Genomic DNA, 27136 nt, shown 5'->3' on the forward strand with positions numbered 1-27136 from the left:
AACTCCAATGATCATAACCAATACAAATGTTTACTCAAAAACAGATAGGGTACCTCTCTAATGTTTGCACTAGACAGCCAGGAGACACATACACATATCTCAAAAAGGGATCAAAACTGCAATGAACCTCAGAAATCTAATCCAATAATCTAGCAATCACATAATTTGAAAGTAATGTGGTATTCCTTTGTTCAATATTTCACAAAATAGGACACCTTACCCCCCAAAAATGGGTTTTACAATTTAAAATAAGAACAGTTTGAATGATAAATACTAAAATCATGTCAACTTACTACTCTTCCTTCATTCTTGATGAAAGTGAGATACAGTAGAGGGTATTAAATGATCCCTAATGACTCTTTCCAGCCTCTAAATATCTATGAATCAGAGATTTAATAAAATTTTAACCACATAAAATGGGACCAGGGAAGAAACAATAGCCAAGTCTGATGGAGTCTATAGCCCAGATCATCTCTAGTCTAATATTTAAAAGTAATACTGGCATTTAGCTAACATAAAGGAAAAGGGAACTGGGCCTGTGATTTCATTGGTATAGGCAACTCTTTAGATAATGAAGTGCCCTCTACCAATGTAGTTTGGTAATTCCTCTAAGAATTTAAAAATGCCCTAAGGCACTGAATGATTAAGTCATTTGTACAGGTTCACACAGCCAGTTTGTATCAGAGAAAGGACTTAAACACAAATCTTCTTAGCCAATGAGACCAACTTTGTATTCACTACTGACTCTTTAAGAGGTTAGTAGAATTTTATTTAACATCATACAATAATAAAACTTTTATTTGAAGTTTTTTGAATAAGTAAAAAATCAACAGTAATCTCAAAATTATGGCTAATTTTGATTATTCAATAGCTTCAATTTACATAGGTAGCATTTTCTTCACTCTTCAAAGATTTGTTTTTATATATCACTTTTAGAAATGCAGTGATCCCTCACCAATCAGAGGAGTTACATTTCAGAGACCCCTTCAAATAGGTGAAAATTCCTAAGTCAATCATCACCCAGGATACAGAACACAGTGCTGTGGTTGGTCACCTTTCATTCCATAAGCCAATAGTGTGCCGGGTACACAATCTCATGTTAGCTGTAGTGGCATACTGCATTCCATTGTGTACATTCATCCACAAAATCCCGCAATATAGCAAAAACTCCAAACCCACAATACAGTGAAGCCAAGATAAGTACCCGGATATATCAAGGGACAACTGTATCTCTTCACCTCTCAAGAAATGAACTGCTTCCTCAAAAAGAAAAAAACAGCTCAACTAAAACCTGCAGATACAGTGAACTCTTCTGATAAAATATATAGCATTCTGCCCATCCACTACCAAAGAAGCGAGTGATGTCGGTTATCTAGGATTGTTACTGGTTTTTCAGTTACTCAAAGTTTGGTTTCTTTCTAATTGTTAAATAGTACTAAGACAAATGTAAAACCCAGTGGAATTGCTCCTTGTAGGAGGGGAATGGTAGGAAGGGAGGGAAAGAACATGATTCATGTAACCATAGAAAAATATTCTAAATAAAATAAACTAAAAAAAAATAGTACTAAGACATACTATTTTTTTTTCAAACCCTTACCTTCTGTCTTAGAATCAATACAGTGTATTCATTCCAAGGCAAAAGAGAAGTAAGGGCTAGGAAATGGGGGTTAAGGGACTTGCCCAGGGTCACACAGCTGAGGCCAAATTTGAACTTAGGACCTCTCATCTGTAGGCCTGGCTCTCCATCCACTGAGTCACCCAGCTGTCCCCAACATACTAATTTTAAAATGTTTAATATGATTCATGCTAAATGGAGAATAGACAAATTAATAAAATTTTAAATGTACAGTTAATAGAATAGGAAAATGGCAGCTGATCTCTATGCTGATTTCCAAATGCATCTTCTTTAGACATAAATCTGGGCTCTAAAAATTTCTTCATCAAAACTAGGAGTGCTTGGAATATCAGCAGGCAAAGTTACTTGGACTCCAACTGCAAATATCATCCCAAATGCACACAAGGAAAGCAACTGCCATTTGGAAAACTCCTACCAAGAGCAGTTTAGTTCTGTATATCACACAGACCTATGACTTTCTTTATTAACCTGAAACTGAGTACTTGTATAGAAAGGTTCTGCTAAATCACTAAAGCCAATAGTTTCACACATGTTCCTCCAAATCACTAGTTTCTAAAGAAATGAGAAGAAAATCACAAGGCAGCTAAATTCCTTTTCTTTACCAACATAATTTTAAATGAATAGTACAAATTTAAATGAAATACTATTTTCTCTGAACACTTATAGGAAAGCTCTCATTTAGCTTCTCCATATTCTATAACTGACTGGTAAAATCTCAGGGAAGCAGAATATTTGGGGTAGGTTCTGGTGGTCCTACTGAAAGTTAGCAAAGAATACAAATTAGAGATATTTTCCAAAAAACAAAAAAAGAAGGAAAAAATATTGATTAATGTATATAAAAGAAACTAAGACATAGACAACATACTCTGATTGGAACTATAAGAGGAATGCAAATGAAGAATAAAAATTAAAACAACTCTTAGTACCTCCTATCCAGAGTACTGACAAAGATAACAAAAAGGTAAATCAATGTAGAAGAGGCTGTAAGCCAAGAGGTACATTAATACCCCAATGATCAGATAGAAAGGAAAATCCATTATAACCAAAATAGTTATAGTAGCAGCACTTGTCAAAGCAAAGAACTACAAACAAGAGAGATGAATATAAAAAATGCAAAGATTCATAGGAAACTTACATGAAATAAAAGTGAAACAAATAGAAGCAGTAAAACACATACAATAATAATGCAAATAGAAAGAAAAAAGCCCAAACTGGCAATGTATAATCATGCCCAAGAGATGAAAAAAATACTTCCCTCCCCTTTCACTAATGAGGTTAAGGATTATGAGTGTAGAATATTCATTATACTTGCTGTCAGAAAATCAAAAGTGCTGGTTAGTTTTGCTAAAATGCTTTTGCTTTCTTTTTTAACCTTTGATAAGGGATGGCTTGCTGGGTAAGGAAGAAGGGGGGGGTTATGTTCAGAAATAAAGGAGATGTAAAAATGAGACAAATTAATGAGCTGAATTTTTTTAAAAGATAAAAATAAATGCTAAGATAAGGTAAGAAAAAAATAAGGTAAGAAAAAAATCCTATTATATAATATAGTAAACACAAGAACCCTAAATGATACCAATGATTTCAAGGTGAGTTTTGTTTAAAAAGAATAATTTCTGTCAAGTCTGCATTATCACCAATTCCAAAGCAGCTTTTAACATACTTTCAGAAAAGGAAGGGGATAGATGGGGTTGCCCTGGAATTTTTATAGTGTCCTACTAGGGAAAATTTAGAGCCATCTCAGTGATTATCTCCCTAATAAGCAGAAAAGCAAGACCCCAGAGCATACAACTGAAAAGGCTAGATCTATTATGGGAAATGATTATATTGCTGCTGAGATTGTAGACTGGTACAACTTTTTGAATACCCAATAGGGCACCATTCAAAATAAGTCACAAAACTGATTATTCCTTTTGACCTATCAATCCTATCACTAAGATTTTGGTCTAAAGATAGATAACATGAAAAGGAAAAAGGAATTGTCTGTATAAGAACACTTGCTATATTTTTAATGGCAAAAAACTGAAAATAATCTATATGCCTGATGATTAAAAAAAATTATAGAATTGGGGGCAGCTGGGTGGCTCAGTGGATTGAGAGTCAGGCCCATAAAAGGGAGGTCCTGGGTTCAAATTTGGCCTCAGACACTACCTAGGTATGTGACCCTGGGCAAGTCATTGAACTCCCATTGTCTAGCCCTTACCACTCTTCTGCCTTAGAACCAATACAGAGTAGTGATTCTAAGACAGAAGGTAAGGGTTTAAAAAACATTTTTTTAATTATAGAATTACAGTATATTAATGAAATGGAATAATATAGTTCTATAAAAGGTAAAATATGAAGAGAAAATATACAAAGTCATATACCAGAATATATATACAAACAAAATATAAAAAATAATGCATGGGGGCAAATGGGTGGCTCAGTAGATGGAGAGCCAACCTAGAGATGGGAGATCCTAGGATCAAATCTGACCTCAGACACTTCCTAGCTGTGTGACCCTGGGCAAGTCACTTGACCCCCACTGCCTAGCCTTTTACCACTCTTCTGCCTTAGAACCAATACACACACACAGTAGTGATTCTAAGACAGAAGGTAAGGGTTTTAAAAAAAATAATAATGCAAAGCCAAGGTGAGACAGAGCTAATTTGTTGGTTAATTTATCTGGTTCTACTATGTTAAATACACAGTAAAATATATAAATTTTTTTTCTGTGACTTCTTATTTTTTGTTTTGTTTTGAACTCTCAGCTCTTAGCATAATGCCTTGTACATTTGTAGGTGCTTAATGTTTGGAGAGTCAAATTATTTTTATATTGGTTTTTGTTGATAATTCAAGCTCTGCTTAGAACCCAAGTATCTTAATTTCCAGCCTAGTGCTCAATTCACTAGACCATGGATCTTAATCAGGGTCAATTTTAAACTAGTGTTTTAGGACCTGCTAAAAAAGCACAATCCTTTTAACACTTCAATGAATTTAATACTATGCTGTTTAAACATTACCATTGGCCACTTGGACAGAAATATGACCACAAACAAACCAAAATGGCTTTACAAATGCAATTTTGGAGGTTTTAAAAGTTATTTAAATGATACCAAGGCCCAAGATGTTGATTGACTAATACTAGAAGATATATAAAGCACAGAGGTAAAGATTTAAAAAGTTCACAGGGCAGACAAAACCCTTTTTTGAATTTGTTCTTTCTTATACACTCTCAGTGTTTAATAAACAATACCAGTCAGAGATTAACCACCTTGAGGAACTTTTACTTCCATTTCACACTTTTTTGATGCATACTCACACATCAGGAACCCAAGATGAAATAAATTACTATATCAAGGCACTCTAGGTACAAACAAGAATTAAACTTAGACCTCACTGAAATTCTCAAATTATTCCAACAATTACTCACTTAACATATTGATTAAGCAACTACTATGTACAACTTGTTCTGGGTGCTATACACAATTTGGAATATTATTATTATACCATTTCTAAACCAAATGAACAAGTTTCCAAACAAACTTTATAGGATCACTGATATGTGCCACAAAAGCCTGAATTCAACAAATTTTCTTTGTATCTAAAAAGCAAGTCCTCTTAAGGTTAGAAGCCAGATTTTCAGCTTTCAGGGAAATAAAAAAAAAATGCTATTGTAGAAAATACCTCAAACTTTAAGGGATTTCAGTTAGTCACTAAGTAGACGGAATGATCTTGAAGATTCTGGTGAACAGCCCAAAAAGAGTCAACTACATTCATTCAGTATTTTCTGAGCCATATATGAAGGTTGAATGGAAAGCTCTGATTGCCAGAAAGTTCCACCTATGACCAAAGCATCTCCTCTACTACTATATAAGAAAGGTTAAAGCCCAAGTTAGAGATGCAGTAGATAACTATGTGGCCAAGAGTGGTTCCCATTGCTACCTTCATAGAATTCATCAAATTACTACTCAGCAATAACTGTGTAAAATTTGATGGGGATACAAAGACCAAAAAAAAAAAGTCTGATACTCTTTTGGAAAACCCTAATCTCAAGGCATCACTTTTCCTAAAGCAAAGGGGAATTATTTAAAGGGATCACGAATTCAGAGCTGGAGCAAACATTAACTGTCATTTATAGTCCCGTATCCTCATTTGAGAAATGAGGAAACAAACCCAAAGATATCAAGCAACTAGTCTAGGGGTGACACAGTTTAAGTGGCAGAGCCAAAATTTATACCTAGGTCTACTGACTCCCAATCCAATACTCTTTTATATCTAACTAAACTTATATCCAAAGGATGTTACAGGAGTTAAGAAGACTAGGAACATGGTTTTAAAAGACAAATGAACAAAAGCCAAAATGAGACCAAAAAAATAATACATAGATGAGAGATAAAAACATTTATTAAACATTTACAATATGCCAAACAGTTTTGTCTAGCAGGGAGCTAACCAGGGATAAGAGAAGAGAAAAACGAGGACAAGGGTGAGGATAGAAAAAAACTTAACTGCCTTAATTTTATATTTTTTCCTTTACAGCTCAAGAGATTATGTAACAGACACCACATATCATGATAAAATTCAAAACCAGCTGGTTTCACTGATTTAAGAATGAGAATTGGCAAAGTTAATTACAGTAAAACATTTCTTATACACTCTTTCAACCCTACCAAATTCAAGTCTACCAGTTAATCATATTATTTCCTATGACCTCAAGCCAGTCTCAAATCCTATTCCCCACCCAGATCCCCTTTACTTCCCCTAGAGCAGTGATGGTGAATCTATGGCACAGGTGCCAAAACTGACACACATGGCTGATCATAAACTCCCCTCTTTACCCTGAAACTTTGTTGCAGAATTCTCTGAGTGGAGAGCTTCTGAGGCTACTGCTGTTGCTGCTTCCACTGTTGTTTGCAGCTGCCTCTCAACATCCAACACAACTCTTTCCATGTGGGCACATGCTGCCCTCCCCCCTTATAAGAAAGGCAGAGGGACTCAGGCAGAGCTGCTTTCCCCACTCCCACCCTGTACCTGAGGACATTTTTTCACATCACTGCCCCTCTGCCTAGCAGCCCAATGGGGGCTCAGAGGGTAAAGTGGGCAGTTCACAGGCAGCAGAACTGGAAGGAAGCGAAGTGTTCCGGTCACTCCCCTCCCCCTCTCTATACTTCCTGACAACATTGTTCACTTTACCCACCCTTGGGGGGGGGCAGGGCACAAGGGGGAGCAACAGCACCAGGTCTCTAAAAGGTTCACCATCACTGTCCTAAAGTGACTTTTTTTGGGTGGATATCTCTATTCTTTGCTTTCCATAGTTCCTGAATAGCAATGAGCCTGACTACAAGCTTTCTCCCTAAAACTCCCTTCCTCCTAATCCCTCAGGCTCACAACCTACATATCACCCTATAGGCTTTTACTCCTCACTATTTCTAAAGACCGTCCCCCTCCACCCTATCCAATCTGTTGCCAAGGCCTATCAATTTCATCTCTGCAACATCTCTCAAATATACCCCTGTATCTCCTCTGACACTGCCACCACTCTAGTGCAGGCCCTTGTTTCCTCAGGCCTGAACTACTATAATAGCCTGCTGGTGAGTCTGGCTGCTTCAAGTATCTCCCCATCCTAATCCATTCTTCACTTAGCCACTAAAGTGATTTTCTTAAAGTACAGGTCCAATTATATCATACCCTTGTTTAATAAACTCCAGTGGTTCCCTATTACCTCCAGGATCAGATCTAAAACCTCTGTTTAACATTAAGTCTTTCATAACCTGGTCCCTTCCTACTATTCCCATCTTCTTATATCTTACTCCCCCCAACCCTGTACTCTTCAATCCATTAACACTGGCCTAGCTATTCCATGACAACATACTCCACCTCCTAGCTCCAAGTATTTTCTCTGGCTCTCCTCCATGCCTGAAATGTACTCCCTCCTCATCTTTGCCTTTTGGCTTCCTTTAAAGTCCCAAATAAAATCCCATCTTTTACAAGAAACCTTTCCCAATTAGTAATTCATCTAAGGCAAAAGAGAAACCCTTGATAATAGACAATTACTGCAGTCAATATTTGTAATATTCAAAAATAAGATTTGTTTTTAAAAACATACCACTGATTTATATTTTAAGACTGGGGGAGGGGCAGAAATTGCTAGATCAACATACCCATTTATAAAAAGACAAGACACTGTTATAGACTTAGTGACTTTGCAGTAATATGCTTCCCAGCAGATTTCTAGCTTCCCACGCAGAACCTTGGGAAAGTTAGCCCTTCCCACATTCCTCTGACCTACCAAGAATGAATAGTTCTCCAGCAGATCTCAAAAGGTTGCTGCCACAGGCTGAGCCAAAGAAACAAGAGGTAATCTACAAAGGTCCCTTTTTTTTTTAATTAAACACTTAATTCTGAAGAAAATATGAAAATCTACTGAGGGAAATGCTCTACTGGGAAAAATCCCAAAAACCTAGGTGGCTAGCATCACAGAGGATAGAAGAAATCCATTTTCCCCAAAAAGGGGGTTGGTCTGGTTCTATGAAAACGTACCTTAAACAATAGGAACTAAAAGAAATGAACCACACAATAAATTCATCCTTTCATGGCTGCTAACCACATCTTCCAGTCCCCACCTGCTATCAGCATTCTTGGAATTTTTCGGCAGCATTTTCTCTAATAGTAGAAGCTGTTTATCAAGAACTGGTAGAGATTTTTTTAAATGTCTAGTTTCTACAAAATAAAGCAACTCTATTCTCATTTAGAAATAAGAAAGAAATAAGAAAGACTGATAAAATACTGTGCTGCTTTAGCAAAGGTTTCAAGTTTCTCAACATTTGTCCACTTTGCCAAAAAGAATAAAGAAATCTAAAACATGCTGATCCTTGCCTCTTTCTGTAGTATTTCACACCTTTTGCTATCATGTCTTTACAGCTCAGAATGAAAGTGGATTTCTCTATCTGGGACTAATTCATTTGAAAGCTAATTCCTAATTTTTTAATCTTCTTTTCAATTATTCAGAGTTCTGCTAAGTCATAGCAAAAAGACTTTAGGAGCTGCCATGGCAGAGAAAAGTCTTCCCCAAAAGACAATCTTCTGGTGACAAGCTCCTCAAAACTTTAACCCAGACTTCACTAATATGGGCTTCAAGAAACAGATTGTGGGGACAACTGGGTGGCTCAGTGGATAAATCTGGCCTCAGACACTTCCTAGCTGTGTGACCCTGGGCAAGTCACTTAACCCCCATTGCCTAGCCCTTACCATTTTTCTGCCTTGGAACCAAGACAGAAGACAAGAGGTTTAAAAAAAAAATTTTTTTTTAAAGAATCAAAGATTGTATCCACACCATTAATGAGCAACAAAAACTTTAATTGACTTTTTTAATGACAGATTAAAAACCAAGTAAGAATGAGAAACAAAAGACTGCTCTATTGCAAAAATGAATAAAGAAATGGGTATCAAGTGATAACATTTGTATAACCCAATGGAATTGCTTGTCAGCTGGGGGGGGGGGGGATGAATCATGTAAACATGGAAAAATATTAAAATAAAAACAAAAATTTTAAATGCAAAAAAAAATGAGAAACAAAGAATACAAGTACTTGTCCAAATTATGTTAGAATGTTTTATTCTTTGTCTTTGTATCTTCCATATCTGGTATAGTGAATTATTCACCATAAAGTTTTAATATATATTGCATGTGGGGTAGAACCTAGATGGTGGACCACAGGCCAGAACCCAGCTGAATTCTCTCAACATTCCTCTCTCTAAACAACTTTAAAATAACACCTCAAATCAAATTTTGAAGCAACAGAGCCAACAAAAGGTCGGGGTGAGGTATTTTTCCAAAGACAACTTCCAGGAAGTGGACAGGAGAGTTCAATGACACTGAGGTCTGCCCTGACCCCACATGGAAAGAGCACTAGTGTTGGGTGTTGAGAGGCAGCTGCAAACAACAGAAGCTGTCCACTCAGAGAATTCTAAAACAAAGTTTCAGGGTAGAGAGGGGAGTTTATGATCAGCCAGAGCCCTAAGGAATACTAGTGCTTGTAGCTATAAGACAGCAAGGTCCATTACTAAGTAAAGACCAGAGTACAGACCAGGACAACAGTGACCACACCTCTACTGGGATCACACCACTTTGGAAGCACCAGAAACTTGCAGACCCCCCAGAACAAGATAGGAAAACGGCAGCAGAAAAAAGTCTGAAACTTGGTATAGTGCTTCTCCATCTCCAACAGTGTCTCCTCATCCCAATGTGAGCAGAGCCCACTCAAAATCAAGAAATAGGCTAGAGGAAACAAAATGGAATTATCCATTAAGAGTTGTAAAGCTGTTCATGCTCATTGACCTAGAGATCTCATTATTAGGGTTAGGCTGTTAAGGGCATTATTGAGAGGGTAAAAAGCTATGTATGTATGAAAATATTCATGGAAGCTTATTAATTATGACAAAATAACTGGAAATAATAAATGCAATGAATGAGGGAAATGGCTGAATATAATGCTATCTGAAAGTAATGGACGGAATTACATTATTGAAATGACAAATATTGGAAATATAAGGGAAAAATAATGGAAATAAAAGGAGAGACAAAAAGAATAAAAATAATACATATCATGATTACATTAAAAAAACACACACAAAATCAAGAGAAAAAAGTATCCAAGTAAAACAAAGCCAAAGAGAACTGAAAAGCAGAGGATGTTTACATTAGCATACATATGTAATCTACATATTTCTAAACAAATTGTAAACAACGTGGAGTTTGTGCATTTGTTTAGTCCAGTGGTGGTAGTTGTTACTAAGTATACATAATGTAATAATTTTTTTTAAATAAGCTGGGAAAATGAGCCAACAATAATAACATCAAAGAACTTCACCATAAAAAAAACCAGTGACAGGAAGATCAAGATATAAACTTACAAAAATAATAATGTGAAAACATCCACCCAAAAAAGCCTGAAAAGGGCTAACTGGACCCAAACTCAATAAGAATTCCTGGAAGTTAACAAAAGATATAGAAATGGTAGAAGAAATATTGGGAAAAAGAAATGAGAGTGATACAAGAAAACCATGAAAAGAGCATTAACAGCTTGGTAAGAGACATAAGAAAATACTAAAGAAAATAACATCTTAAAAAACAGAATTGGCCTAATGGTAAGAGGCACAAAAATTCACTGAAACAAAGAATTTCTTAAAAAGCAGAATTGGCCAAATGGAAAAAAGGACAAAAGCTCACAGAAGAAAATAATTTTTTAAAAATTAGAATTGGACAAGTGCTAATGACTCCATGAGACTTCAAGAAAGAACAAAGTCAAAAGAATTTAAAAATTGGAAAAAATTGGAAATATCCTCCTCCCATAGCCAATGTATTTAATAGAATTTTTAAGTGCATAATGGATCTCACAAGTTTTGAGGTCCTGAGAATTAACCTTAAGAAAAAACAGAAATTTTTTTTTTATATTTTACACATGTGACCAAGTAGGCTAGAGGATTAAATTACAGGCAATTCTGGTTTTAAGGTCCTTTTAAACTTATATGGTAAAGGTTATAGATGTAATTCCAGTCAACAATTTCCTTTTCAGACCTACTTTATTATGGCCATACATTCTTGCCTATGTACTTGGGTAATTAATTATGCCTGTGAAGAAGGTAAGAATCTTCATTAAATCCCTTTTATTGTCAATCTACTTGCCTGGAATAAAATGGTGGTGTTTTTTTTTTTTTTAATGACAGGAAATGAACCCTAGGTTCAAAGATTGAACTGTTTTATAATACAGAAATGGACAAGTTTCACCAAGACTCCAAAGGTGATTGACCAAGTGTACTATCATTCTCCAACTCCCTAACTCCCAACACCCAAACCACCACAAGTTTGTGGGTCTTTCAGTATCTCTCTAATAGTCTTTATATGTATAGCATTATGTCTGTTTAGATAACAAGCTTTAGGATAATAGTATCCATCCTGTTTAAATTTTTTATCCCTCCAAGGGCTTAGCATAATGCTCTATATCCAATAAGTAGTTAATAAAGGTTTGCAGAACTGAAATAGCAATGGTTCTCTTCATAATTTTTTTTTCTACTCATCTGTGAATAAATCATATAAGGGTAGATTATTTCAGTAAACAAGTTGAAGGAAAAGATTCCAAAATACCACTCAATATAATAATTTGCAACTATGTAGCATCTTAAGGTTGTCTTCTCCAACTCTCCTATGATGTATATATGCTTTCTCCCCCAATAAGTTTCCTGAGGGCAGAAATTATTCCATTTTAATTTATTTTTATTTTTTTACCCCCTAGAACTCTTAGTACAGTGCTTACTACATATAGGTAAGTGCCTGATGAATGCCTGCTCATTGACATTAGCAAGTGTACACGCTAATTGAAGATAGAGCCAAATCTCTCAATCTCCAAATCCAATGCACTTTTCCCTATACCAGTGATGGCGAATCTTTTAGAGATGGAGAGCTGGGCCCTGCCTTCCCAATGAATGCCATGTCCACCCACCTCATAGACTGAGTGCCACACCCCCACATGCTGGGTACATTTCACCCAACCCCACCCCTTACCCACATAGGGGAGGGAAAAAGCACTCCCATTGAGCTGCTGAACAGAGGGACTGGTGAAGTGAGGAAACTGGTCTGAGTGCTCTGCTGCCTGTAAGCCACCCACCTTACCCCAAGTGTGCCCTGTACTAGGCTGCTGGGCAGAGAGGCAGGTGAGGTGAAAAAGTGTCAGGCACAGTAGAGAGGGAGGAGGGGAACAACTCTGCCCAAGTTCCCTCTTCCTTTCTAGCAAAAAATTCTTGTGGGGGGTGGGGAGAAAGGGTGGCCAAGTACCCACAGAGAGTGCTCTGTGTGCCATCTTTGGCATCTGTGCCATAGGTTCGCCATCAATGCCCTATACTATGGATGCCCCCATCTGTAATATTTCATCTTCTCAATAAAAATAGCAGCCTAAGTATCTTAAATCCAATTTACTTCAGAGGGAATAGAGAAGAGAATATACTTCACACACACACACACACACACACACACACACGTGCATCAATGCTCTGAAAAAAAGAGAGACCTTCTTAAAATAATTTACCTGTAACTTACAAATTTAAGGATGTCTTTGAAAAAGAGGAGTAATTGTCATCTCTTCTTTCTCACCTTAAAGAACCACATTCTATTCTTATCTATCTACATTCCAACTTCTTAGAGAAATTATGGGAAAGGACAAGAGAAAAGCTTCCATATCTCATTAGCTACAAGTTAGCTACTAGGCAACTGTCCCTGACAGAACTCCTAAAGAAATGGTCATCTACAGCTTTCCTATTAATTAGCCATCTAAAAAGTTGTTGATCTGTCTGAATAGAATACACCAAAAGGCCAGTCAAGTTCAACTTACACTTCAAAAGTGCCCAGCAAACAGGAAGTAACCTAACTGATTCTTTGCACTATGATTTTTTATATATAAGGCAATCTTAAACAACTGTTTTCACCTGTTCCCTCAAACCCACAAAATTTGTGTATACTCTCTAGCAGCAGCTTCCTGTAGGTTCTGCTCTTCAGAAAGACACCAAATTCAATGACTATCAGGAGGCTTATTATTTGCTTACCATCTCCCTGACTCCCTCCATTGCTATAAAAACATAAAACCCTTGTTTTCCAATCCCCTGACACCCATCTTTATGTACAGCTTTCCACTAAAACAGTTTCTTCCTTTGAGAAACTGTCTATAGACTTCCAAGTATATTACTACTAGAGGTAAAATAGACTGACTGTACAATCATCTATACTTTAATGAAAAGTAATCCATTTTTGGAGCCTCATAAAGTATCTAAATTAAAAAGGTTTTTTAAAATGTTTTGAGGAGGGGAGGGAAAGAACATGAATCATGTAATCATGGGGAAATTATCTTAATTAATCAATTAAATTAAATTAATAAATTTAAAGCCATCTCAACAACAACAAATAATAAAATGTTTTGAAAGAAAGTGAAAATTTTCAACAAACTTTATGTGCTACTTGAGAGGAAGTCAGCATAGTATGGAGTAAGAGGACTGAGTTCAAATTATAGCTCTTCTAACTCAGTACTTGTGGACTTTGGCTAAGTTATTCTCTTTCTTTCATCCTTAATTTCCCCATACAATGTGACGGTTGGCCCAGATCTCAAAGGTCTCTTTATTAAGATTCACTATGGAAAAGGGGCCCTCAGAAGTAGACATCCAATAAACCAAAGTGGCCTTTAAAAACTTTTTTGTTTAATGCAAATATAAAATCTTGTAATAAGGGATCAATTCAATACAGTAGTGTTGGCAGTAGTCAGAGCTAAGTGATGTATTAGTTTTGATGAATTTGCAAAAAATCATTATTACAAAGGATGGCTAGAAGGGATGGGCAGGTAGAAGAATTAATGTAATAAAAAAGCAAAAATTATCAATAAAAGATAATGGAAAAGATAAAGGAAAGGGGATCAGTACAAAGAATAAAACCAAATGCATACAACTGAAGTGCATTATTAACCTTTCATAAAGCTTCTTGAGCAACTAAAGAAAGCTCCCTAGAAAGTATAAAGTAGTAATTTTTCAGTGTCACTATTGCTTTAAATTTATTTTAAAAGTCCAAACTGTTTTCAATATCCTACTTTTCAGATAAACTCTCAATGAAATAACACTAGTTCCAACAAAAGCAACAGCAGGAATACAGATAACTCAAGTAAATGGAATGATTAAACAATGATTCTTTTTATTTGTATAACTCTTTAAATGAAAAGCATGGGATAAATACTACAGAACACCTTTTCTTTCTCTAATAATTATTTTACTGTGTCAACCACTATTTTTCCTTAAGTCTCTAATACCGGAAATATCCACTGAGAATTCTTGTCAAACATTTTCTCAACTATTTTTTGCAACTGTGCACAAAAACATTTAGTCCCAACTATTTCATTATTTGGCAACTCCTCTGTAAATGAAGGGCTGCCAATAGAGGAATCTTATCATTTATACAGGTGTTTGACAGTTACACACTCTCCTTATTACTAAGGATAGAAAAGCACAAGTAATGCTTATCCCAGTTATAGAGAACAGCCCTGAGGCTATAGCCTCTTTCCCTTTATTTAGACTTCTATTTTTTAGGCTGCTGAAAAGCAAAGGCTTTGACATGAGAATATATTATTTAGAGATAGAGGGGATCTTTGGGATCATCTTATCATCTCCCCTCATCTTACAAGGCCTTGGCCAAAGCTAAATAAGGGAGCAAAGAGTAGAACCCTAAATCCAACCCAAGTGTAATTCCAAAATCCTTGTTGTAATCTGAATCTACCTAGGAAGTAGAAAGTCCAGTGATTAAATAGCAGCTAATTTAGGCAAATGCCTTCAGTTTCCTCATCAGTACAATTAAAGGACTGGTTGAAGTGGATGATCTCTAATATCCCTTCCATCTCTAAATCCAATAAGCTCAAGAAGATTCCAAACAAATGCAAAGACAGGTTAAAGGTAAGAAGTAAATATAGACAATCTCTTAGCTAAAGAAAACAGGGAAGAGCAATCTGATCTACTCCTTCCCCACAGTCTTTATCATCTCAGGATAAGACAACTGAAGTGGCCTCTTAGTTACCTAAAACTCACCAAAAATGAAATTAAGTTCATCAGTTCATAGGATTTAAAACTATTAAGGGGTCTTACAGATCAACGAGTATACTCTCTCCTTTTACAGGTAAAGAGGCAAGTCTATTTCCCAATTATATCTTAGGAATATATTGTTATTAAAAAGAAATATAAAAACGTGATTTGTATGATACATCTAAAATACAAGAATGAAAATACCTATTTAGGAATGGAGTTTAACAAATAATGAGATAAAATTATATTTGACTGGAATCTTGAACATCTAATTTTTAAAAACAGGGGAGGCTTAAAACTGAAAAATGGTGAGAACCGCTTAAGAAGATCTCCCAAACCAGATAACTTGGACCAAGACAACCTTTTTTATATCATGGACTCATCTTTGGCAATCTGGTGGAGCCTATGGACTCCTCAATAATACTTTTAAATACACAAAACACATCAGATTACAAAATATAGCAATACACTGAAATATAGTTCTCAAAAGATTTTTCAAAACTAGTTCATAGATCCCAGGCATTTGAAATTTATTTGGAATGTTTACAGAATTTCAAGATGGCAGGATTATTAGAGATTATCTAATCAACCCTTTTCAAAACTATTTGTCCAATCCTAACCTCTTCTCCTCACTTTCAATATTGTACCTTCAACTGCCTAATATGCACCTCAAAATGTCCTACTAACAATAAACTCAACATTCTCTCTAGAGCTCAACTTTTATCCTGATTTTTAAAAGGTAGAGGGAGTGAAGGTGGCTTAAAATTGGAAATGAAAAATACTATGCTAAGCACTGCGGATACAATGACAAAAACGGCAGCAGTTCCTAATCTCAATCTTACATTCTACTGAGAGAGGAAGGGAATCAGATTTATATAGCCAGACTGAGAACATATAGTCTTCATTTTACAGATGAAGAAATGGAGGAACCATATAATTCGGCCAAGATCACAAATGTCAGTATTTAAACCCAGGTTCTCAGACTTCAAATCTAGTATTCTTTCATTTTCAGTTGCAGAAATGATTACAGAATTATTATCAACCCTGCTTCTGTCTGCCTCTCCATACCAGATACAGACATAAAAGAGCCTAGCCAGTTCAGGTATCTAGGCATCTTGCCAGGTCGTGACACCACCTCCCACCTCTTGCTTTTCACTTCTTGCTCAAAGAACAATAATTAAATCAACATTTCCATTGCTACTAGAAAACATAAAGCAATCTACCATCTAATGGCTCCATTGGCAATCTCTGAGATTGCTTAGACCAAAACTCTTTTCTATGTCATTATACAACATGTAAACCCCTAGTAGAGTATAAACTACTTGAGGTAAGAGATCATCTCCTATTATATTTATATATTTTGTGCCTATCATAGTTCCTATCTCATATGAATGAATGAAAAAAGAATTTATTAAGCACTTACTGTGTCTAAAAAGCAGGGCATACAAATGGAAAAGCAAGACAGTCCTTGCTATCAAAGAGCTCACATTCTAATGAGAAAAACAATGTATGGAAGTTTTCAGCTACAGGCCAGATAGAAAAATCTAGAGTCCTTAGAAAGTAGTTACAAGTTAATGTTTCTTCTTTAATGTAGTACGTTTGTTGACTGGACTGAGGTAAAAACCAAGAACAAAGCAGAAGAGTTGACAAGCAAATGAAATCAGGGCTAAAAGGTAGTAGGGTTCCTCATATAGTTTTCCATCTTCCATGTTCTTAGAAGACACACCTACAGGTCTTCTTCGAAGTCACAATGGGAAAATGCAAGTAAGTATTTACAAAAAAAAAAAAAACAACCTAAAACCAAAATTGACAAAACAGCCTCATTAGGCATAATAATGTATTCACAAAGCAGTTGTGATAGCAGAAACCCACATGATATAATTACTACCTCAGAAGTTATTAATTATTATGAATTCTTTTGCAGAATGAAAGTCTCATGGAAATATCCCGTGGAAGCTTTTCAGCTGCCTTTCAATGACAAGCTTTATTACTTAGACGTGGAAGAGACTCTAGATTCTCAAAGACTACAAGGTGGCTACATGCTCTGGCAAAACCTACACCAAAGTGGAAAGTATTTCTTGGAGATGACAGTGTGTCTGTGATTTGAGGACAATCCTAGGTAAATGCAGACAATCACCATAAGGCTATCCATAGCAACCCATGAGAACACTTAAGGAATGGAGAAATTTTTGCTAATGATGGTATTAGCAGATGTTTCCAAAGCATACTAAGATTTACTAAGTTCTTTTCTTAGTAATTCCTAGTAAGCAGGTAGTAACAGTTGAGATGAATTACTTTTTTCAAGATTTGAGTTACTTTTCAGTAAAGGAGGGTGAATCTGTGCTAAGCAAACACATACTCTCTCACCTAAACCTACAATTGGTATACATTTGCTACCCACCTAGACAGAGTAATCTATGATCAGAGCCAACTTTTTAACTCATATACCAGAACTGGACCTAATCACTCAAGATTGTCAACTAAAGGACAAGACAAGGAAAATATAGATGGATGTGACATCAAGACACTCACATTTATATTCCTATTAGATTGTGAGCTCCTTAAAGATAAGAATCATGTCTTAATCTTCATATCTTTTTTTTAAACCCTTACCTTCTGTCTTAGAATCAATATTGTATATTGGTTCCAAGGCAGAAGAGTGGCAAGGGTTAGGCAATGGGGGTCAAGTGACTTATCCAGGGTCACAAAGCCAGGAAGTGTCTGAGGCCAGGTTTGAACCCAGGACCTCCCATCTCTAGGCCTGGCTCTCAATTCACTGAGCCATCCAGCTGCTGCCCTTCATATCTCTTCAAGTACCTAGTACTTGATGTTTGAAGTTAGTCTCCTAATAAGAAGGGCAGAAGAGAGGGGAAGCAAAAAGGGTGAAAGCATTGTCTAGGCCAGCACTGGCGAACCTCTTAGAGATCATGTGCCCAAATTGCACTCTCAAGCTGCAAGTGAGGCCCTGCATTACCCCAGACAGTGGAGGAAGGACATACTCACATTGGGCTGCTGGATGGAGGGGTGGGGCATGTGAAAATTGTCTTCAGGCACAGTGGAAAGGGGGAACAAACCAGTCCCCTCTGGCATACTGAGGCACGTGTGCCACACCATTACCAACATGGGTCTAGGTCTTCTCTTTTAACATCCTAGACACTTTGCAAAGCCAGCAAAGAGCCATGTATTTTTTTGGCTGGGGTTTGTGTTTTGGGGTGGCTTTTTTTTGAGGGGGTAGGGAAGACTGGCATGGAAGAAACAAAGACAGAAGTTAACAGTACAAATGGCCATTATCACATCCTCATTAGAAACTTATCAAAGTCTGTCTAGAACACTCTTCGGAGTCCAGAGTCCCAGTAAATGGATTCTAATCCTAAACAAATATTACACTTCACCTTCAAATTTACTAAGAAATGTAGAAAACTTATAAATATACATAAGGGAGTGGAGGACATTAAATTAGTGAGAGAACTAATAAGAAAGTTCTCATTCTCCAAATATAGATTCAACTATTTCTGGTAAATAGTACCATGAGAGTAGAATTAAGGTTGGACACACTATATACATTACAAAATGCTATCCATGGATTCATGTTGCCTTTTCCAAGTAAATCAAATAAGATTCAATAACCTTACAGTCACATACTTTTAGGATTTTTTCCCCTCCTACTAAATTTAGCATTAGTCAGAACTATCCAGAGGCAAAAGTAGGGGATCCACTTTTTTGAATAGTGTGAAAATGGTAAGCATCTCAAAGGCCAATAACCAAAAGACTATTAGGAATGGTTTTTTAAAGAGCCTCTCAACAAGTCCTTAGTTTTCTCCTCTATAAACTAGGGAGAGTCAAACTCTGGTCCCTTCCAGCTACGATATTCTAGGAACTTAGAAAAAGAAGTTTCCTTATGATTTGCTTCTTTTTATGTTCTACAAAGGCAGTGATCATTTGTTTCCTAAATGTTCTCTGCCAAAAACAGATTTGTTGCTATTAGAGATTTGAAAGCAATGCAACAATCTCTCAATAAAATATTAGTTGATGTGGAAATCTTATGGAAAATCCTTCCTTGGGAATTTTTTACAGTAGCAGAGACTACTCCCTGTCTAAAATGATTTAGATACAAACTCATCTAGCTACAGTGAAAAAGATCAAACACCTTTTCAAATCTTTTTATACCCCATAACTATAAATTCCTAATCCAAAGTTCTATCCACAAGAAAACATTTTTTAAAAAAGAGAGCATATAAAACACATATATGCTATATATAATTTGCTTTAAACGCCGAGATAAAATATATAACAGTAATCTCATTTTAAACTTAGAGATCAAATTCTTAGTAGTAATACTTAATTTCCTTACTCTAGACACAACATAAAAGTTTCATTTTTTATGTTTATGTACTTTTGTGGGCTTACTCAGCAGAACCTGGTAGTGCTCTTTCCAGCATATTTATCTATAAAGGCTAAAAATTCTCCCTTGACTCAGGAATTTTCTACATTCCCCTCCCTGAAGTTCAGTAGTAACTTGGGCTCAAATAAGGGGAAAAAAACAGGGGGGTGGAGGGAGAAGCATATATTTTTAAAAATCAAATTTATCATTTCATCTGTGTAGAGAGCTCCCAGTGAGGAACTCCTACTAAAGCAGACAAGCACTTGCTCTGCAAACACAGTCTTAAAAGACATGCCTAGGACACTGAACAGTTAACTGGTTTGCCAAAACCACATTTGTCAGTAAGTGACAAGGATAGAACTTAAACCTAGATCTTCTTGACTCTGCTATATAACACTGCATCTCTGATATTTCCACAGATTTGAGCAATGATGATGGAAAAATAAAAATCTGAACTGATTTGGCTTCAGAGCCATAACTCATCATAATAGTGAGCTAAACATACTTGTTTATATTTAGAGTGAAAATGTGAGACTGCACCATGCAATAATTCTGTCTTAAACATGAACAACAAGTTCTTGCACCTGATCCAGTTTACCACAGAGCATCATGAAATCACATGGCATCTAGTGCCAATCTCACAGTGGTATGCTGTCTGTGAATAATGATCTGCTGTGAGGCAATTTATGAATACATACACAAGAAAAGCTTGAAGAGCTGAGCAATATCATGTGCTACATAAAGAGATAACATACCATAGTATCTTCAACCTCAATATGCCAATGTAATAAACTACAATAGAATGTAGAAGCCACCAACTGGATTAAAGTTAAGAGTTAATACCAGTGGCAAGTATGCATACACACTCAACAGAAGTCAATTTGTTCCTCTATAAACTGAAAGGGTTTACACAAGCAATCTCTCTAGACCCTCCAAGCTCAGATTCTATGACTTTAGGAGACAATCTGAAAAGATAACATGTTTCTTCAAAAAGGAACTATCATTTACCCTTTATTTCTCTCAATTCAAAGCCTATGAAATAGAAAGCCTTTCTTCAAAAGTTTTACTCATTCTATCATGCCCCAAGTCCACTTGAGCTATGTCAAATGGAAGCTAACAATACTCTTCAAAGAAAAACATGGTAAAGTCCTGGTGAAGTCCCATCTACTTCTTCCTGTTTCTGGGCAGTTCAATCAGTGCCCTAGAGAGAAGAGTAATAAAGGCTTTTCACAAAACTGGAGAAAAATGAGGCAAGAAACAATAATCATAATCATAGACTTTTACAGATGAAGAGTCTTATTGTCATCTAAATACAACTCTCATGTTACTTACATAGGGTAAAAATGAACAATTTTCATTTTTATTGTAGCTAATATTGAAATAGCTCCTACTTTGTGCCAAGCACCATGATAAGCACTTTATAAATTGTCAGTCTGATGGGGGGCTTGACTCAAGAGACAAATGAGACCACTGTAGGGTGATATAGTCAGTTTTATTGGGAGAGCAAGAGAGCCCAATACCAAGAGAATTTAGCAAGAGGATCTGGGGGTAGGGGAAGACAAGCTACTTCATCCCTAACCGCCCCCCTATTCCTTCAACTCTGTAAGATTACACCCTTCCCCACCCAGGTGGAACTTTGGCACTCATTTTTACTTGTCTCCCCCTCCCTGCTTCTTTTCCCCTTTCCCCTCCCCCAACTCAAAGAGGTCTCTACAACCACCTCTCCTGGCATCAGATCCCCCCCCCAACCTTGCTGCTTCTTCCTTTCATTCATTCCCCACCCTCTCCTTTCCTCCAATAAAACCTTGCTATATCACCTCATTCTAGTCTCCTTGTTTCTTGGGTCGAACCTTCATCAGTCAGACTGACATAAATAATATCTCATTTTATCCTAACAATTCTGGGAGATTATTATAATCTCCATTTTACACATGAGGAAATTGAAGCAAACTTGTCTAAGGTCACATAGCTAGTGCCAGATTTGAACTTCAGTCTTCTATTTTTTTATTTTAAAAAGAATTTATTACAAGTTTACTAAAATGAACAAATATTAAAGGTAGTTAATATATGTATTGACAAAATATATTTTCTTATCAAGATATGTACAAATAATGTGACAGATGAATTTAGTTTTCAGTCTAAAATTTCTCAAAATATGTATGTGAAGGGGGCAGCTGGGTGGCTCAGTGGATTGAGAGCCAGGCCCAGAAATGGAAGGTCCTGGGTTCAAATCTGGATTCAGACACTTCCCAGCTGTGGGACCCTGGGCAAGTCACTTGACCCCCATTGCCTAGCCCTTACCATTCTTCTGCCTTAGAATCAATATTCTAAGACGGAAGGTAAGGGTTTTTATAAATAAACAAATGTGTGTGTGTGTGTGTGTGTGTGAGATGATATTGTTACTCTCAATTCTTTTTAAAGGTACTAATAAATATTGGTAACAGTTATAATAGAAAGCCATGTTTAACACAGATAAAATGTTATAACTTATAATAAAGTATGTATCATGTAGGGAGCAGCTGGGTGGCTCAGTGGATGGAGAGCCAGGCCTAGAGATGGGATGTCCTAAGTTCAAATCTAGCCTCAGACACTTCCTAGCTGTGTGACCCTGGGCAAGTCACTTAACCCCCATTGCCTAGCCCTTACCACTCTTCCACCTTGGCACCAATACACAGCATTGACTCTAAAACAGAAGATAAGGTTTTTTTTTTTCATTTTAAAAATTAAGTTTATTTAATTAATTAAGAATATTTTCCCATGGTTACATGATTCATGTTCTTTCCCCTCCCCTCTCCCATAGCCAACGAACAATTCCACTGGGTTTTACAAGTATCATTGATCAAGAGCTATTTCCATATTATTAATATTTGCAATAAAGTGATCGTTTAGAGTCTACATCCCCAATCATATCCCCATCAAACCAGGTGATCAAGCAGTTGTTTTTCTTCTGTATTTCTACTCCCGCAGTTCTTTCTCTGGATGTGGACAGTGTTACTTCTCATAAGTCCCTCTGAATTGTCCTGGATTAGTGCATTACTGCCAGTAGAGAAGTTCATTATATTTGATTGTGCCACAGTGCATTTGTCTCTGTGTACAATGTTCTCCTGGTTCTGCTCCTTTCGCTCTGCATCACTTCCTGGAGGTCATTCCAGTCTCCATGGAATTCCTCCACTTTATTATTCCTTTTAGCACAATTTTTGGCCACCACAAAGAGGGCAGCTATGAATATTCTTGTACAAGTCTTTTCCCTTATTATCTCTTTGGGGTATAACCCCAGCAGTGGTATGGCTGGATCAAAGGGCAGACAATCTTTTAAAATCCTTTGGGCATAGTTCCAAAATTCCTTCCAGAATGGTTGGATCAATTCACAACTCCCCCAGCAATGTCTGAGGTGTCCCAATTTTGCCACATCCTCTCCAACATTCATTACTTTCCTTTGCTGTCATATTAGCCAATCTGCTAGGTGTGAGGTGCTACCTCAGAGTTGTTTTGATTTATATTTCTCTAATTATAAGAGATTTAGAACACTTTTTTCATGTGCTTATTAATAATTTTGATCTCTTTATCTGAAAATTGCCTATTCATATACCTTGACCATTTGTCAATTGGGGACTGGCTTGATATTTTTTGGATAATTTATATCATTTTTTAAATAGAAAAGATAGTCTAAAATATTTATAGTGGCTCTTTGACATATAAATTTACCCCCATTTGTTTCTTTTCCCATTTCTTTTAATATTAACCTATTTTTAAGCTCTAGTTATATATATATGCATACTTATGTGTATATATTTTTGCATGCATATATCTATATACCTATTTATGTCTTGTCCTTTCATCCCATACAGTTTGTTGCTGTTCTAGAGGGAACAGTATACTTCTTTTTGCTGCCCAGGTAATAACAACAGTTTTTAAGAGTTACCAATGAACTCTTTTCTTATAGGGATACATATCATTTTAACTTATTGAGTCTCTTAAAAAATTTTTTTGTTTGTTTTTCTTTTTTCCCCTCTTTTTTAATTACCTTTTGATGATTCTCTTGAGTTCTGTGCTTGGACATCAAATTTTCTGTTCAGGTCTGGTCTTTTCTTTACGAATTCTTGGAATTCTTCTATTTTGTTGAATGACCATACTTTCCCCTGTAAGAATATAGTCAGTTTTGCTGGGTAGTTGATTCTTGGTTGTAGACCTAGTTCCCTTGCTTTCCAGAATATCATATTCCATGCCTTTCTTTTTTTCAGTGTGGATGCAGCCAGATCCTGAGTTATCCTCACTGTCGTTCCTTGGTATCTGAATGACTTCTTCTTGGCAGCTTGTAATATCTTTTCTTTGGTCTGATAATTCTTGAATTTGGCTATAACATTCCTGGGTGTTGTCAGTTGGGGATTAAGTACAGGAGGTGATCTGTGGATTCTATCAATCTCCACTTTTCCCTCTTGTTCAAGGATTTCGGGGCAGTTTTCGTTAATAATTTCCTGTAATATAATGTCCAGGCTTTTTCTTTTGTCATGGTCTTCTGGTAGGCCAATAATTCTTAAATTGTCTCTCCTTGAACGATTTTCTAAATCCTCTGTTTTGTGAATGAGATGCTTCATATTTTCCTCTTTTCATTCTTTTGGTTTTGTTTTATAGAGTCCTGCTGCCTTGTGAGGTCACTCAATTCTAATTGTTGTATTCTGGTTCTTAAAGACTGGATTTCATCCTTAGTTTTTTGGTCATCCTTTTCCTTTTGGTCGGATTTTCTTTGGAGGTCATCTTTCATCTTCTTCACCTCATCTTTCATCTGCTTTGCCTCATCTTTCATCTCCTTTGCCTCATTTTCCAGCTGGTTGATTTTGGCTTTCAAGACACTATTTTCTGTTTCCAGATGACTTATCTTAGTTTTTAAGTTCTTTTCCCAATTGTCTTCAGCCTCTCTTGTGTTTTAAATTGCATTTTGAGTTCTTCCAAAGCCTGTATCCAATTCGCTGGGATTTCTGATTTTTCCTTTGCTGATCCCTCCCCCTCTGTTTCATTCGCTCTTTGCTCATTACCTTTGCAGAAGCTGTCTATTGTAATTTCTTTCTTCTTTTTCTGTTGTTTGCTCGAGTTTACCCCTTCTTTGCTCCCCGTATTTGGCTGGTGCTCTTACTCCTCTCATTTTGTTTTGGTTTTGGGGCTGTCAGTCTCCCCTCTTGGAGCTTTGTCAGATCTCTTCGTACAGTCTCTAGGGGAGGAATGTTAGCTTCCCTGTCCTTTGGAGGCTTTTGATTGGATTGAGTTCAATTGGGTTGGGCTGTATGTGGTATGAAGCACTGAGGCTCTGAAGGTTCCCCGCTTCTGTCCTGTTGTTCAGCTTGGATTTCGGTGCCCTTGGAGCATTCAGTCTGTATTGGTAAGGAAGGGTCTTCCACTAGGTCTGAACTTTTGCTGCTTGCTAAGCCGCCATCTTGACTCCGCCCCCAAGGGTTTTTTTTTAAAGAAAAAATATGTATCATGTAACTTGATAAACCAGAGAATTATTTATTCACTAATATCCATAAAATTTCAATTTTTAAGGTCCAACATTTATTTCAACATACTATCAAAAGACAAGCACATTAACCATTCCTGTTCATTATTCTTGGAGCAAGACCAAATGTCACCTATTCATCTGTGTCACCTGAACTTCAGTCTTCTTGAAGCCCAGAGAAGTGACTTTTTTCAAGGTAAGTCATTTAATGGTAAAGCTGTGACTAAAACTCAGGTGTTTATAGACTCTTTCTCCTGTTTTCTGTTCACTTTTCACAAAATGTTCTTAATAAAAAGGTAGAAGTTGGAAAAATAAAGAAAGGAAAAATAACGTTTGGTCTAACTCTAAATCCTATTCTATAAAAGAAAGGAATGGAGAAAGACAAGGAATAGATGGAAACTGAGAAGAAAAAATTTAGAGATTAAAAAAAAGAATAAGGGAAATCAGACAAACAGAATGAACAGAACAAAAAAAAAAAGAAGAAGAAGAAGAAGAAGGAATAGAAGATAGGTGCCAAGAAAAGTCATTTTACCAAAGTTAAGCTAACTGCTTAACCCTGAGTTCTGAGCACTGCTTTCAGGGAAGATTTTAATTTCTTTTCTGTCTAAACCCAATCCAAGCAGCCATCTCCCAACTCTAGAATTTTCTTGTAGTTAAAAGCTATAACATGCCACAACTAAGGGTTCCTGGAGGACTGGTTTGACCAGAATTGCATATCCATTTTGATCCAGAGAACTAGGAAACAGTATATTGTTCGGGAAGGGCTGTTGAACTTAAAGTTATTAAACAAATGTATTAAACAACAAGCCAGGATGCCAGGTTCTACTATTAACTAGGCCAATACCTCCTTGAGTGACCATCAACAAGTCCAAGTTTCTTCATCCAGAAAATAGGAAAATTATTTATAGTGCCTTCACCTCAAAGTGTTGTTAGGTTTTCTAACAATCATAAAAGAGATCATGTAAAACATTTTGTAAACTTTAAACTTCTATATCATTGCCAAAAGCCCCTCCCTTTGAGGCAATAAGAAGGCACAGTGTACAGCACACTTGGTCTGGAGTCAGAAAGCCTGGAATTCCAATCTAGCTTAGCACTTACTAGCTCTAAACCTGGACAGTTTCCTCAACTTTAAATTGGAATAATAATAATAATAATAGCACCTACCTTTGTTGTGAAGATCAAATGAAACAATATTTGTAAAGCACCTATGGTTCTTAATAAAATGTCTAGCATAGAGAAGATGCTTAATAAATGCTTCTTTCCTTCTTTCTTTCCTCAAACTAAACTAACTTTTGTGGCCTAGGCAAATTGCTAATGTTCTTCTATAATGCTCAGGGTCCCCTGTAGAAAATAAGAACAATGAAATGGTCCATATGTCAGCTCTGGGCAATAAAATGAGAATCATTCACAATATAGACATTTATAAGTAATCAAAATTTTCTATGAAGACCTACACATTCAAATTTGAGTAAATAAAATACCATATTGATTCTGATGAAGTTGTATTTTTAAAACAAAATCTCATCTAACAGAAAAAGATGCAGATGTATGCTGAAAATATCACCAATGATAGGTTGCACTCAAAATTTTTTTTTTAATATAAGCCAGGTCTAGGGAAAATATACTGCTTATATTTGGATCAACACAGTAGTTTAATGCATCACAATCTTTTTGCACAGAAAGTTGCTTGGGCATGGAGTGGTTGGTTAAGTGACTTGCCCAGTGTCACAACAAACCAGAGAGTGTCAAAGAAACTGAGGCACTGGCATAACTTGAGTCAAAGAGCTGTGGCATAACTTGCCCAAGATCACAGAAAGAATATCATCAGAAACAACACAAGAACCCAGGCCTTCTGGCTCTAAGTTCCAGAAAGTTTTCACAACCTAAAGCTTCAGGCCTAGGTGATAAGCAAACCCACTAAGCTACTAGTGAGGACAGAGAAAGAATTTAGGGAACACCATATTAGAGAAAATTCTTGTCATCTTTTTAAGGAACAATAAAAATCAATCATCATTGAAGTTAGATAAGGAAAGAAGACAGAGAACTA

The 27136-nt window shown here is 36.4% G+C and overlaps 1 protein-coding gene and 1 long non-coding RNA gene across 9 annotated transcripts in view; one reads left to right on the forward strand and one right to left on the reverse strand.

The window, feature by feature from the left end:
* LOC130455481 (uncharacterized) overlaps positions 1 to 27136 on the forward strand; it is a 92834-nt gene that overhangs the window by 63028 nt on the left and 2670 nt on the right. Inside the window, exons 3-5 of one of the 2 annotated variants that reach the window (XR_008913476.1) lie at positions 17142 to 17336; positions 23447 to 23493; positions 25137 to 25285. This is a non-coding gene — a long non-coding RNA (uncharacterized LOC130455481). The remainder of the gene's footprint in view (positions 1 to 17141; positions 17337 to 23446; positions 23494 to 25136; positions 25286 to 27136) is intronic. The other variant, XR_008913475.1, reaches the window with a different exon arrangement.
* The window catches only part of DAG1 (dystroglycan 1), an 89789-nt gene that overhangs the window by 47134 nt on the left and 15519 nt on the right, over positions 1 to 27136 (reverse strand). The window lies entirely within an intron of this gene.

Source organism: Monodelphis domestica, chromosome 7 (assembly GCF_027887165.1).
Source record: "Monodelphis domestica isolate mMonDom1 chromosome 7, mMonDom1.pri, whole genome shotgun sequence".
Lineage (NCBI taxonomy): Eukaryota > Metazoa > Chordata > Mammalia > Didelphimorphia > Didelphidae > Monodelphis > Monodelphis domestica.